This window comes from Lactuca sativa, chromosome 5, assembly GCF_002870075.4.
Source record: "Lactuca sativa cultivar Salinas chromosome 5, Lsat_Salinas_v11, whole genome shotgun sequence".
Lineage (NCBI taxonomy): Eukaryota > Viridiplantae > Streptophyta > Magnoliopsida > Asterales > Asteraceae > Lactuca > Lactuca sativa.
Window position 1 is genome coordinate 234384164 of NC_056627.2, and position 11753 is coordinate 234395916.

General features: G+C 30.3%; 2 long non-coding RNA genes across 2 annotated transcripts; both read right to left on the minus strand.

The window, feature by feature from the left end:
• Positions 1–6956: 6956 nt before the first annotated feature.
• Positions 6957–9061, minus strand: LOC122198082 (uncharacterized). The gene is made up of 3 exons (XR_006191919.2): positions 8699–9061; positions 8434–8508; positions 6957–7165 (listed from the first exon to the last, which is right to left on the minus strand). It is a non-coding gene; the product is annotated as an uncharacterized LOC122198082 (long non-coding RNA).
• Positions 9062–9785: 724 nt separating this feature from the next.
• On the minus strand, positions 9786–11369 carry LOC111921725 (uncharacterized). Its single transcript, XR_002860260.3, has 3 exons — positions 11119–11369; positions 10570–10891; positions 9786–10491 (listed from the first exon to the last, which is right to left on the minus strand). It is a non-coding gene; the product is annotated as an uncharacterized LOC111921725 (long non-coding RNA).
• Positions 11370–11753: the final 384 nt, after the last annotated feature.

The window sequence follows — 11753 nt, forward strand, 5'->3', positions numbered from 1 at the left end:
GGGTCAAGTACATACCAATTATAGTTATGTGACTTAGACACCTAATTCAACATGCCCAACATGCATCTCATGTAGGGTGTAAAACTCCCACACGAAGGTCCCACCTTCTCGTATTTGTTTTATGTAGACGATGTGCATATTCACGGGTAATCGGGACAAAGGCAGTATAAAAAACCTTTCTCGAATTCTTAAGTGTTTTGAAATAACTTCAGGTCTCAAAGTGAACTTTCACAAATCACGATTGTTTGTCATTCACACCTCCAATTCCCAGCTTCAAGATATGGCACAGGTCCTTAATTGGGTGTCTGAAAAGATCTTTCCCATTCACATACTTGGGTGTGCCAATTAGTGCAAACATGTTTTTGAAAAATACTTGGAAACCTATAGTTGGGAAATTCCAAAAAAAACTCTCAAAATGGAAGGCTAAAACATTTCCGTTTGGGGAAGGTTAACTTTAATCAAATTTGTATCGGGAAACTTGCCTACTGATTACCTGTCATTGTTCAAAGCACCACAGGGAGTATTGGATCTCTTGGAAAGGCTCGTAAGTAGATTCCTATGGGGTGGAACTGACGAAAAATGCAAGATGCACTGGGTAGACCAATCAAAAGTAGCTGCGGAAAAAAAATGGGGGTCTAGAGGTCGGAACACTAAAAGCACAAAACTTGGTGCTATTTACCAGACTGAAAAATGAAAGAGGCAACCTATGGATGGAGGTCATAAACAGCATACATAACCTCAGGAAACAACCGACTACCTATCTTGGAAAACAAAATGGGTCAGGGGTCTGGAGTAACATATACAAAGCAATTAGGAGCATCAAGTTACACAATATTGATCCAGTTGTTTTGTTTAGCCTTCTACCATGTCAAAATATTGATATTCTCTTCTGGAAAGATATACGGTGCGGGAATGATACTCTACAAAACCGATTTCCACTACTGTACAATCTTGAATTGATGAAAAAGTGTACCCTTATGGACCGGCTGGGCAATACTAGATTCTCATGGAACTGGAAATCAAACCCAACTGACATCGGATCCCTTTTGGAACTCCATGAATTTCAAATTCTGTTCAGCACATTAGACATCAGTCAGGTCTCCAAGGTTGGATTTCGTTTTAAGTTTCAAACAGATGGAGTTTACATGGTCAATATTTTGAGGCGCAAGTTGGATGCTAAACTCAATAAATTAATTGGACCCCAAATTTGTTGGTCAAAACTCATCCCTCTATACGTGAAATGCTTCATTTGGAGAGTTGTGTTGGATCGAATACTAGTAACTAATGCATTAATATATAGGGGGTATAAATGTCCAAAATCAAAATTGTCAACTTTGTGGGACTTGCATTGAGACTACAAACCATCTATGGGAAGAATTTGCTTATTCTAAGGATGTTTGGTAGTGGATTCCGAGGTGGTGTAACATAGAAAACTTGCAAGCTTGAAAGGTGAGGGATTTCATTGATTACGCTATAAGATGGGGGACTTGTAGAAAAAAGAATACCCTAAGTATGATATTTTACGCTACCTTATGGAACATTTGGATTACAATAAATAATAAGATTTTCAAGAACATTGTTGGCTGTCCAGCTAGAACCGCAGATTCAATCATATCTCAAACGTTCGAATGAAATAAGTACAAGGGCAACAATTCGGGGAGTTGGGTGGAATGGAGTTGTTCTCCTCTTTAATTTAATCGCTTTGTCTTCCATGTACTCATGTTTTAATTTAATCGCTTTGTCTTCCTTGCTTTAGTTGGGTTATTTTATTTTATATATTATTTTTCCGTTTCAAAAAGAAATTGAAACAATATATCAAACTAATCAATGAGTGTGTATGTATCGAAACAAAGATTGATTTTAAAGATTCATAATTAAGGCTAATCGTGTGTACTTTTTCTAAGTAGTTAGCATAATTGCTTGCATTCCCCGGATTTGCTTCGACCGTGTTTTGGAAACAGAAAAGCCTCGTGATCGCTCTCCTCTACTTCCGACTCTTCTTCAACAGCTATAGAAGAAAGCAAATGATTGGCGTTCGTACATAGTGGACTCCTACCTTTGGAGACAAAAATATTATTAAGGTCCGCTTGGAGTTTCTAGCAGGGCAGTCTAGTGGGCGAAGAGAAAAAAATGGGCCTTAAAATTGAAAATAGACAAATCGTTAGATAAATTGATTTTTTTTCTCTCTATATATATACCATATATTCTAGAAATTTTGTGCCTCCTAGAGACATAGGTCCTGGGCGACCGTCCGAGTTGTCCACCGTCTGGACCGGACCTGGTTTCTAGTAATCTTTTTTGGAGAATCATTCTTGGAACTCAATGAGAGCACATAATTGTTGGTGATCTGGTTAGGAGAAAGAAAAAGGGCTCCATCGTTGACTATTCTATTGGGTTTTCATGTTGAACCCATAAATTAAGTGAGGGATTCGATCAGTAGATAGCATCGTCAAAACGCCAATATCTTATTTTGAAAAACTGTAAAACCCTCAAGGGCTGCCATTTGTTATCATAAACAATCTTTTCTTTTGTATCACGTAGACTTTTTAAACCATTAGAAGATTAAATATAAAAAAGTAGAGTTTATTACTTTATTTAACTTATTAAAGCACTTCTATCTTATTATTAAAACAAATGTATTTTTGTTTTTTTATTATATAAAATTGGTCCAAAGAGAGTTACCGAAGTCGTAGGTCAAACTTATGGTGTGCATAATTAATTCTACGAAACTCAATTTTATGTGATGTTGGAGGCTACCATGTATTTTTTTACCAAGAACTGAATTTTACTCTTCCTAGACTAAAACTTACCACCTTTACGAGTGGGTATAGAAAGTAACAAATCAAAAATATTAACATGTAAAATTAATATTAAATCAACAAAAAATCGTTAGAATGATATCTTTATATCTCTGTAAAAGTAAGAGAGTGAACTATAACAATATAATCTAATAAGAATTAAAAGATGGGTTGAAGGATGAGAAAAAGATCTCGAACAGAACACTACAATCAAATAGAAGTTAAAATAATACGAAGTATCTTAAAAGTAATGTAATAAAGCAATTTATTTGAGAAAATTACAATTTTAACAACTTTTAAAATGATTTTTCAATTTTAGACAAAAAGTAACTAAATATAACAAATAGCCATCAAAATCATCACCTACCTTCTTACCTGCAATTTTGCAATTTCAACAGGTGAGATGCAATATCAGCCTATTTCGGCCCATTGTTTTCAGCCCACTAAAATTTAGATATAAAAAGCCAAAATTCAAAATTTTAAACGTTGAAATCAAGATGGCTTAGTGTGACCAACAATTTCCTCCTCCCTTATCTAAGATTTTGTGATTTTTCCCCAATAAAAGTTTAACATTTTGATTATGATTCATGACATTTTAACTACGAATTCTGACATTTTGACTACGGTAATGTCTATTTTGACTACAATTTATATAAAATGTAACGTGCGAGTTCTATTAACCAAAATTTCAATGTTATTTAGTTAAATTTGAACTAAAAAGTATGAGGTCAATGAATATTCCATTATAGCTTGCACTGCTAGGAAGTGGGAGAACGTTGGTTATCAACCAAGATATGCTATGGTTTTCATTAAGAACTACAATGTAAGATTTTCGTCAAATTTAATTTCATTGAATTTTTATATTCAGTGAAAAAACTAGTTCGCTAGATAAATCATATATTATATTAGTTAGCTTTCCAACGTCTTGAAATGGAATATGTTATATACATAGGTGATGATGGTAACGTTAGTCACTTGATCATTATTCAAGATGTTGGAAGAAACCTTATACATGTGTATTTGGTTGTAGTTGATATCAACAACTCGGTAGGTACTTTTATCTATGTTAGTGTATGTTGGAAAATTTAGTATAAATATTTATATTTTTACTAACTTTGGACATGTATAAATATATACATATGTTGTGTGTGTGTGTGTGTGTATATATATATATAACTCTAAATGGGTTTGTGTTCTCCTCCGTGATATATATATATATATATATATATATATATATATATATATATATATATATATATATATATATATATAACTCTAAATGGGTTTGTGTTCTCCTCCGTGAGAACTTCTAAACGATATATTATATGTCCAAAATGGAGTATATGTGAATGAGATATCGATACTCAAAGATGGGTATTTGAGAATAAATTTAGTAAAAGAGATGAATGTGGGAATAAGTCTCACACTGGTAGAAAGACCAAACTAAACAAGGTTTATAAGCTTGAATGCATCAAAGACTTACAAGATTGTGTCTATTGTTTTACTACAATCCTACCCGCGCACAGGGGGGAGGGGTGCAAATCTTGGATTTCGTAGACCAAAAACACTGAACTTGTCAATTGCGTATTCAACTATAAAAGGAGACATCTAACATCTCATTCAACACACGAATGAAAATACTCTTCTTCTTTCGCATTGTCTGTACACCTGCTTCCGACGACTCTTTCAGGCAAGTGGAAGTATCCAGATGGCGAATCTGTTTAAGGAATCGAGTCCAACTCGAGCCTCAACCACCAAGCTTGATACTAATCTTTTTCTTACAGGAATATTTCAAGAAGAAAACGAAGTCCTTGCACTAACAATGTACACCTCGGTATCATAGTATTGTTCATAGGTTCCTCAACATCTAGTTCTGTAGTTCAACTAAAATGTTGATGATTGTGTAATGGTGGCCAGAAAGCTGGTGACGAGAGTTGTGACCGGGAATGGGGGGTTGGTTGAAATAGGATCAATGGAGGATGGAGGATGGATTGGGTTATATATATATATATATATATATATATATATATATATATATAATAATAATAATAATAATAATAATAATAATAATAATAATAATAATAAAAGAGAAATTAAATATCCTCCTACATTTTATTCCTACATATCATCCTACCAATTAAATTGTGACATGTGTAACATTTAATGCCCATTTAATGAAATTTAAAAATATTTTTGGATACTAATATGACACATGTTATTATTTAAATGGGTAGAAGGATTTGTAGAAACAAAATGTAGGAGGATATTTAATTTCTCATAATAAAATATATAAATCAAGTGCAAAATAGTATCTTTACAAGGTTTAACTAATGTAAATTAACAACTATTAAATAAAGAGGTGACAAACCCTACTTAAATGACAGCATTTTCAATTTTGAAACCATAGAGATTATAACCACATAAATAAGGAAATTTATAGCTTTCTCTATAAAAGATTATTAAATACTAGTTGTGAAACCCGTATATTATACGGGTTGATTAAAACAAAAGGTTAAATAGAAACGATTAAATGAGAAGTTTATTTAAATTCGAAATTTGAAATAAATAAAAATTATGAGAAAAAACATGCAAAAAATAAATAAATTAAAATTATTGTTTACTTATCAGACCCGTATACTTAACAGATTAATTATAACAAAATGTTAAAAACAAAGGTTTAAACTGTAAATTTATTTGAAATTGAAATTGAAATTTAAAATTTAAAATTTGAAATTAATATCACTATGGTAAGTTTAATTTATGGAAACTAATTAATAATATATTAGAAATGGAAAATGAAATAAATGACAAGTGGAAAATAAATATATCTTTAAATTATGACAAAATGATATGTGACAAATTGAATGAGAGAAGAACATGTGACAAAATCATTCTTATTTATTAGGGTAGATATAATCGGAGTAAATTACTAAAGTGGTCCATGTGATCGGGTCAAAGTCGTACATTTGGTCTAACCTTTGCGAAGTTTTAAAAATACAACTTTGATCATTCGCTCATACAAAAAGACTATTATGTTATTGTTATTTTTAATATCTTTTTGATTTTTTTCTTTTACTTATTTATTATCTAAATAGTCCGGAACTATTTTTTAATATAAAAACTAGGTGTAAGCCTCATATATTACATGATTTTATTTAAAAAAAGTAAATATGAAATTTTAACAATTTGAAAATTTTGAGTTTATAAGAAAAAATGAGAAAAAATTTGAATTATTAAAATTAATGAGGCTTAATGTATTGAATACATTATATATAAACCATTTCTAATAAATACCTTACATATATATTACCTTACATATTAATGTGGAATTTTAATTTAATAAAATGAAAAATACAATTAAATGACAAGTTGAAAATAAAAAATTTAAAATTTTTAAAAAATATCTTGTGTTATATATATATATATATATATATATATATATATATATATATATATATATATATATATATATATATATATATATATATATATATATATATATATATATATATATATATATATATATATATATATATATATATATATATATATATATATATATATATGTTACACACCATAACCACTAGTGAATTCCATTTACACGATTGATTTTGGAATGGGTAAATAGTGACATGAACCACTCACTTTCTTCTTTTTTTTTAAATATATATATATATATTTTTTTTTATCGACCCAACGAGACTGAAGAATTTCCTCGTCTGCCCCAGCACACCCAATATTGCACTCTTGGTTATCTAACTTTGGCAACCGTCTATTAGACCTAAAGCAAAGTTTTTCGATTTTTTTTTTCAGGTTTTGTATATTGATCGACAACAATGTCTTTAAAAGAAAGTTTTAATTAAACAAATTCTTTCAAACTCTTCAACCTTCGGAAGTTCTATTATCTCTTTCTTTCTGCATCTGCTATGAAATTATGATTGAGTCGCCCAAAAAGGATATAGAATTTATAGTACAGGACTGAGGATCTCCTATTCTCATCAGAAGAACTTTTCATGGTCTAAGACGCGTTGACATCGACCTTGTCTGATTTTTCTGATGGATCATATGAGAAGACGATAATGGCGTCAACAAACATGTTTTTAATGAAACCACACAATACTTAGGTCTTAGGTTAATGGAGGTTTCTTAAGGCTTGAACATACATGTGTTTGCATGAGTAAAATAACGGTCATTCTTAATTATAAACTAATGAAGATCCCATGCTCCGCATGGGTTAAAACGACTTTTGTCTTTGCTTAATAGACATTTTACATATTTGTTATCATTGTACTCAATCCCATGCTCTATAGCCACACCCACCCTCTGAATCCTTTACCATATTCCCTCCGAGATCAGAAACAGTAAACCTGAAGAAGAGTTCAAAAAAAAGTTTACCAAGCTAGAAACTATTGGAAGCATTTATCAACTTTACAGTAAAACATATACTACATATAAGGGACAAATGCGTAAATTCAATACATAATTACCATGAACAAAATTCACATTGTTGTAATTTTTGTAGAGCATGAAGTAAATGAAACATGATATTGAGGATGCTACTTTTGGCATGTAAAATACATGCATATGATAGTACAGGAGAGTAAAGGGATGAAGTAGCGGAGGTAGAGAAAGAGGGGAAGGGAGAGCTTGCTATTCATTTGTAAATGTCACAATAATCTTGAGTTAATGGAAGGGACAACACCACCAAAAGACTGAAGTTCACCAAAATTGCATCAGAGGCAAAATGGACAAGATGTTGACCAAAAATAAATGCTTTCATATATCAATCCATCAATAGAATGTTATAGGTATCTCTTAAAAACTAACAAAAGAATGATAGAAACAACAACAACAACCACCAAATAACCCAAAAACTAAACAATAGGACACCGAGGGCAAAATGGTCAACACATGAAAGGTTGCAATAAATTTAAACATCAATTGAATTAAATGATATGGACCAGCCATACACACACAATGACACAAACATCATGCTTCTATGGTTATTGCAAAATAGAGATTAACCATTTGACCAAAAAAATAAGAATATTTTTATCTTTAGAAAGTTATTTATAAGCACTGAATGTTCTAGATCTGTAAAATATATAACCTCTTGGAATAAACTCAATCCTTAAATCTAAAAAATATTACGAATAATGGAAAAGATAAATTCAAGTTATAAAAAAGATCTAATTAATTATGGTATGTTATCTAATAAAGTTATGGTCTGTTATCTAACTTAGTTAATAATATCGTTATCATATTAATTATCATTGACTAAAAGATTTTAAGTTCAAGTCCTTTTCACAAAATTCGATTCTAATTTTCATAACTCTTACGTCAATAGATTTGAAAGGGTTAAAAAAAATAGCAATATACTTTGTTCCGTTTGTTGAATGAAGCATCATACTTTTGTTTTTTAACTACGCCGTTATATTAAATTATTTACAAAAATGATTATTTCCCCTTTTTTATGGATGGAAGGCAAGCCACATTAGATGCCTACAAATTAAAATATCCAATTATTTTTCTAGAAAAAAACAGTTCAAATTAAAAAAATATTAGGCATTCTATTATTAAGATGCAAGCAATGATATAAATGAAATAGGAAATCCAAAAATGACAGTGACAATACCTGCTTATAAGAATCCCCAGTCAAAACACCCACATGTGGTTAAAGACGACACCCTTCTTTGTTATGTTCTATCAACTGCAAATATTAATTGAATAATATAATTATACTATACATTAAAATAATGGAGGTATGAATGACCCAAATATTACAGTAATAAAACTGCATCTCTTAACTCATCCTATGAACGACACAGATAATACAACAATGAAATAATGTTTATAGCCATAAAACTCAAACGAAAATATATAAATACATCAGAAAATACCTCATTAAGCAACTTGTGTAGCTCATCTATAGCTTCCACCACACGGTTTAGTTTATTTTCGTTGTACTCTTCACCTTTAAATTCAATTGAAAAAGTGCCACAATAAGGACTTTGGATCAATCCCTAATGAGATAGGAAATCATTGGGTTAATGTCATAAAAACCCTCAAGTTTTTAGGGTTTTGTCGGTTTTGTCTAAAGTGGAAATTTATGTTCGTTTTTACCCAAACATTTTCGAAAAAATGTTCGGTTTTACCCTTTTAATTACCGGTGATAACAGGTTTTCTAGGTTACCATTATATTAAATTCGCAAAAAAACCTTTAAGTTTACCCTTTTTTTTGCGTTTTTACCCTTAAGTTTATAATTTTTTTTTTACACTTTTACCCTAAGTATAATTTTTTTCATAATATACATATTCATACAGAAAAATCGTATTTATATATGAAAAAATATTTAATTAAATATTGTATTTATATTTTTTTAAAGTTATATATATATATATATATATATATATATATATATATATATATATATATATATATATATATTTGTTTGCTTGTTTGATTGTGTGCGTTTCTGTTTTTGCATGGTTATACCATATAAAAAGATAAATAATATTTTTAGAATTATGAATATGTGTTTTATAGATATAGTTTTTAGAAGTATAAATACATATTTTTACATTTTTATATATTAATATGTATCTATAGTTCTAAAAATATATTTATACTTTAAAAAAAACATATATCAAAATACATATTTACACTTCTAAAAATATATGTATATACTTATATAAACATGTTTATGAATGAACAAGTTTTTTTTATTGATACATATATTTTTAAATACATAAAAATACATATTTGTAGTTCTAAAAACATATTAATTTGTTTTTTACATCTTAAATGGTTTATCCAAGAAAAAAAAACTCATACACACACACACACACACATATATATATATATATATATATATATATATATATATATAAAGAATTAACATTAAAAATGTAAATACAATATTTAATTAAATTTTTTTCATTTATAAATATAATTTTTCTGCTTGAATACGTATAATATGAAAAAAAAAATACATAGGGTAAAAGTGTTAAAAAATTGTAAACTTAAGGGTAAAAACGTAAAAAAAAACTGTAAACTTAAGGGTTTTTTTGCGAAGTTAATATAATGGTAACATGTTGTCACCGGTAAAATGGTAAAACCGAACATTTTTTGGAAAATGTTAGGGTAAAAACGGACATAAAATTCAACTTTGGGCAAAACCGACAAAACCTTGAAAACTTAGGGTTTTTATGACATTAGCCCTAAATAATTTTAACAAATAAAATTTCATTTCACAAACATGTTTTGGAATGCTTCCACTTAGTAGCACCCATACTGCTATTACCACTTACTTTTGCAGAAATTACATACAAAATAGAGCTCTTTTTGGTTTAGGCATTCCATCAAATGGGTGGCAGGCAAGCTGGAAGTGGCTTAACCCCTTTAGCTATATGAACTACAGTTTCTTGATATGAAGGAATTATACTATCTACATTTTATTGCTAAGAACAATATGTAAAATCCATGTTTTGGTCAAAGATCTTCTCATTCAGATCAGTTGGCATCTTGTAAAAGCAAACTCCTATCTTGCTGCAAAATAAAAGTAAAAATCATAATGATTTGGAAATCAAAATCAGTACAAAACTTACCAGAAGGTACTTCAGATTGAACAATAGCAACCTTACACAAATAATTCAATTCCTTTTCTCCTGATTTCTCTTCATCCTTCGTTTTCTGTTAATAAAAAGCACATACTTTATAAACCAAATACTAAAATCAAACAGATTCATAACAAACCCTATCCAAACACACCTTAGAAGATTTAAGGGGAATTAGTTATCCTTGTAGATCCGATCGCCTCCCTTTTTATGTCGTCCCATGTTCCTTAAAATATTAGAAATGGAAAAAAAAAGAAGGAAATCAACATGGGAACGTATGAGAAGTCCAATTCTCAACCAGAATTCAACCAGCGACATAGCGACATTGGTACTGGGTAACTGTGACAAATAGAAAGACCACATATGTAACCCACCCAAACCACCAAATGACCACGTATCCGATCAATCAATGATGGAAGTAGCCGAGAACCAATGCAATCTTTGAATATGGTCGTCGTCGGGGTCTCCATCTCCATCTAGAAATCAAAATTTTAGGGAAAAATTATAGTAGTTAATAGCAAATTTATCAAATAGTTTGTGATCCTTAGAAATGAAATTAGTTTTTTTTTTCACTCATTTAAGAATAGATTAACCACCATTTGTTTAGATTTTTTAACAAAGAAACACTAAAACCAGAACCGATAAACCATTCTGAAAATGATAACTAAAAAGAAGATTTTACAAGAAAGGGAAAGAAACCAACAAATCGGTGTGAAGAAAAAATAATAAATTGACTCTCTGTCGATGCAGCATCTTCCCCGATTTAGGTTTGGACCTCTATTGCCCGTATTTGATCTCCACCTGTTGTGACCTCTTCTAAATCGATTGAATCAATCCTAAAAGAAATTGCCAAAGCTCAGTTGAACTTGATTTCTTGGTCATAAGAGAAAAAGAAGGAGAAACAACCGAGGAGGAGTATCGATATCACCAATGTTGTCGACCTCATCATCGGAAACATCGATTCCATCGCCGGTAAAATACTCACTGATGGTTTGTATGGTGTGCTGGTGATTAGGGATGTTATTCGGGTCGGAACTGAACCGAACCAAACCGACCCGAATAAACCAAAAATCGAATAAGGGTAATTGTATGAACCGAAAACCGAACCAAATAAGCAATACGGGTTCGGTTCGGTTCGGGTATTATTCGGTTCAGTTCGGTTCTGACCCGAATAACCCAAATAACATGTACAAGATGATTAAGGAGTCGAATAACCCGAATAACCCGAGTAACCTGAATATTTTGTATTACTTTTGTAGCTTATGATTTCATAACAAATCTTTTAAAGAAACAAATTAAACACTAAAAATTAAACATCCAAAACACCTAAAAATCTAT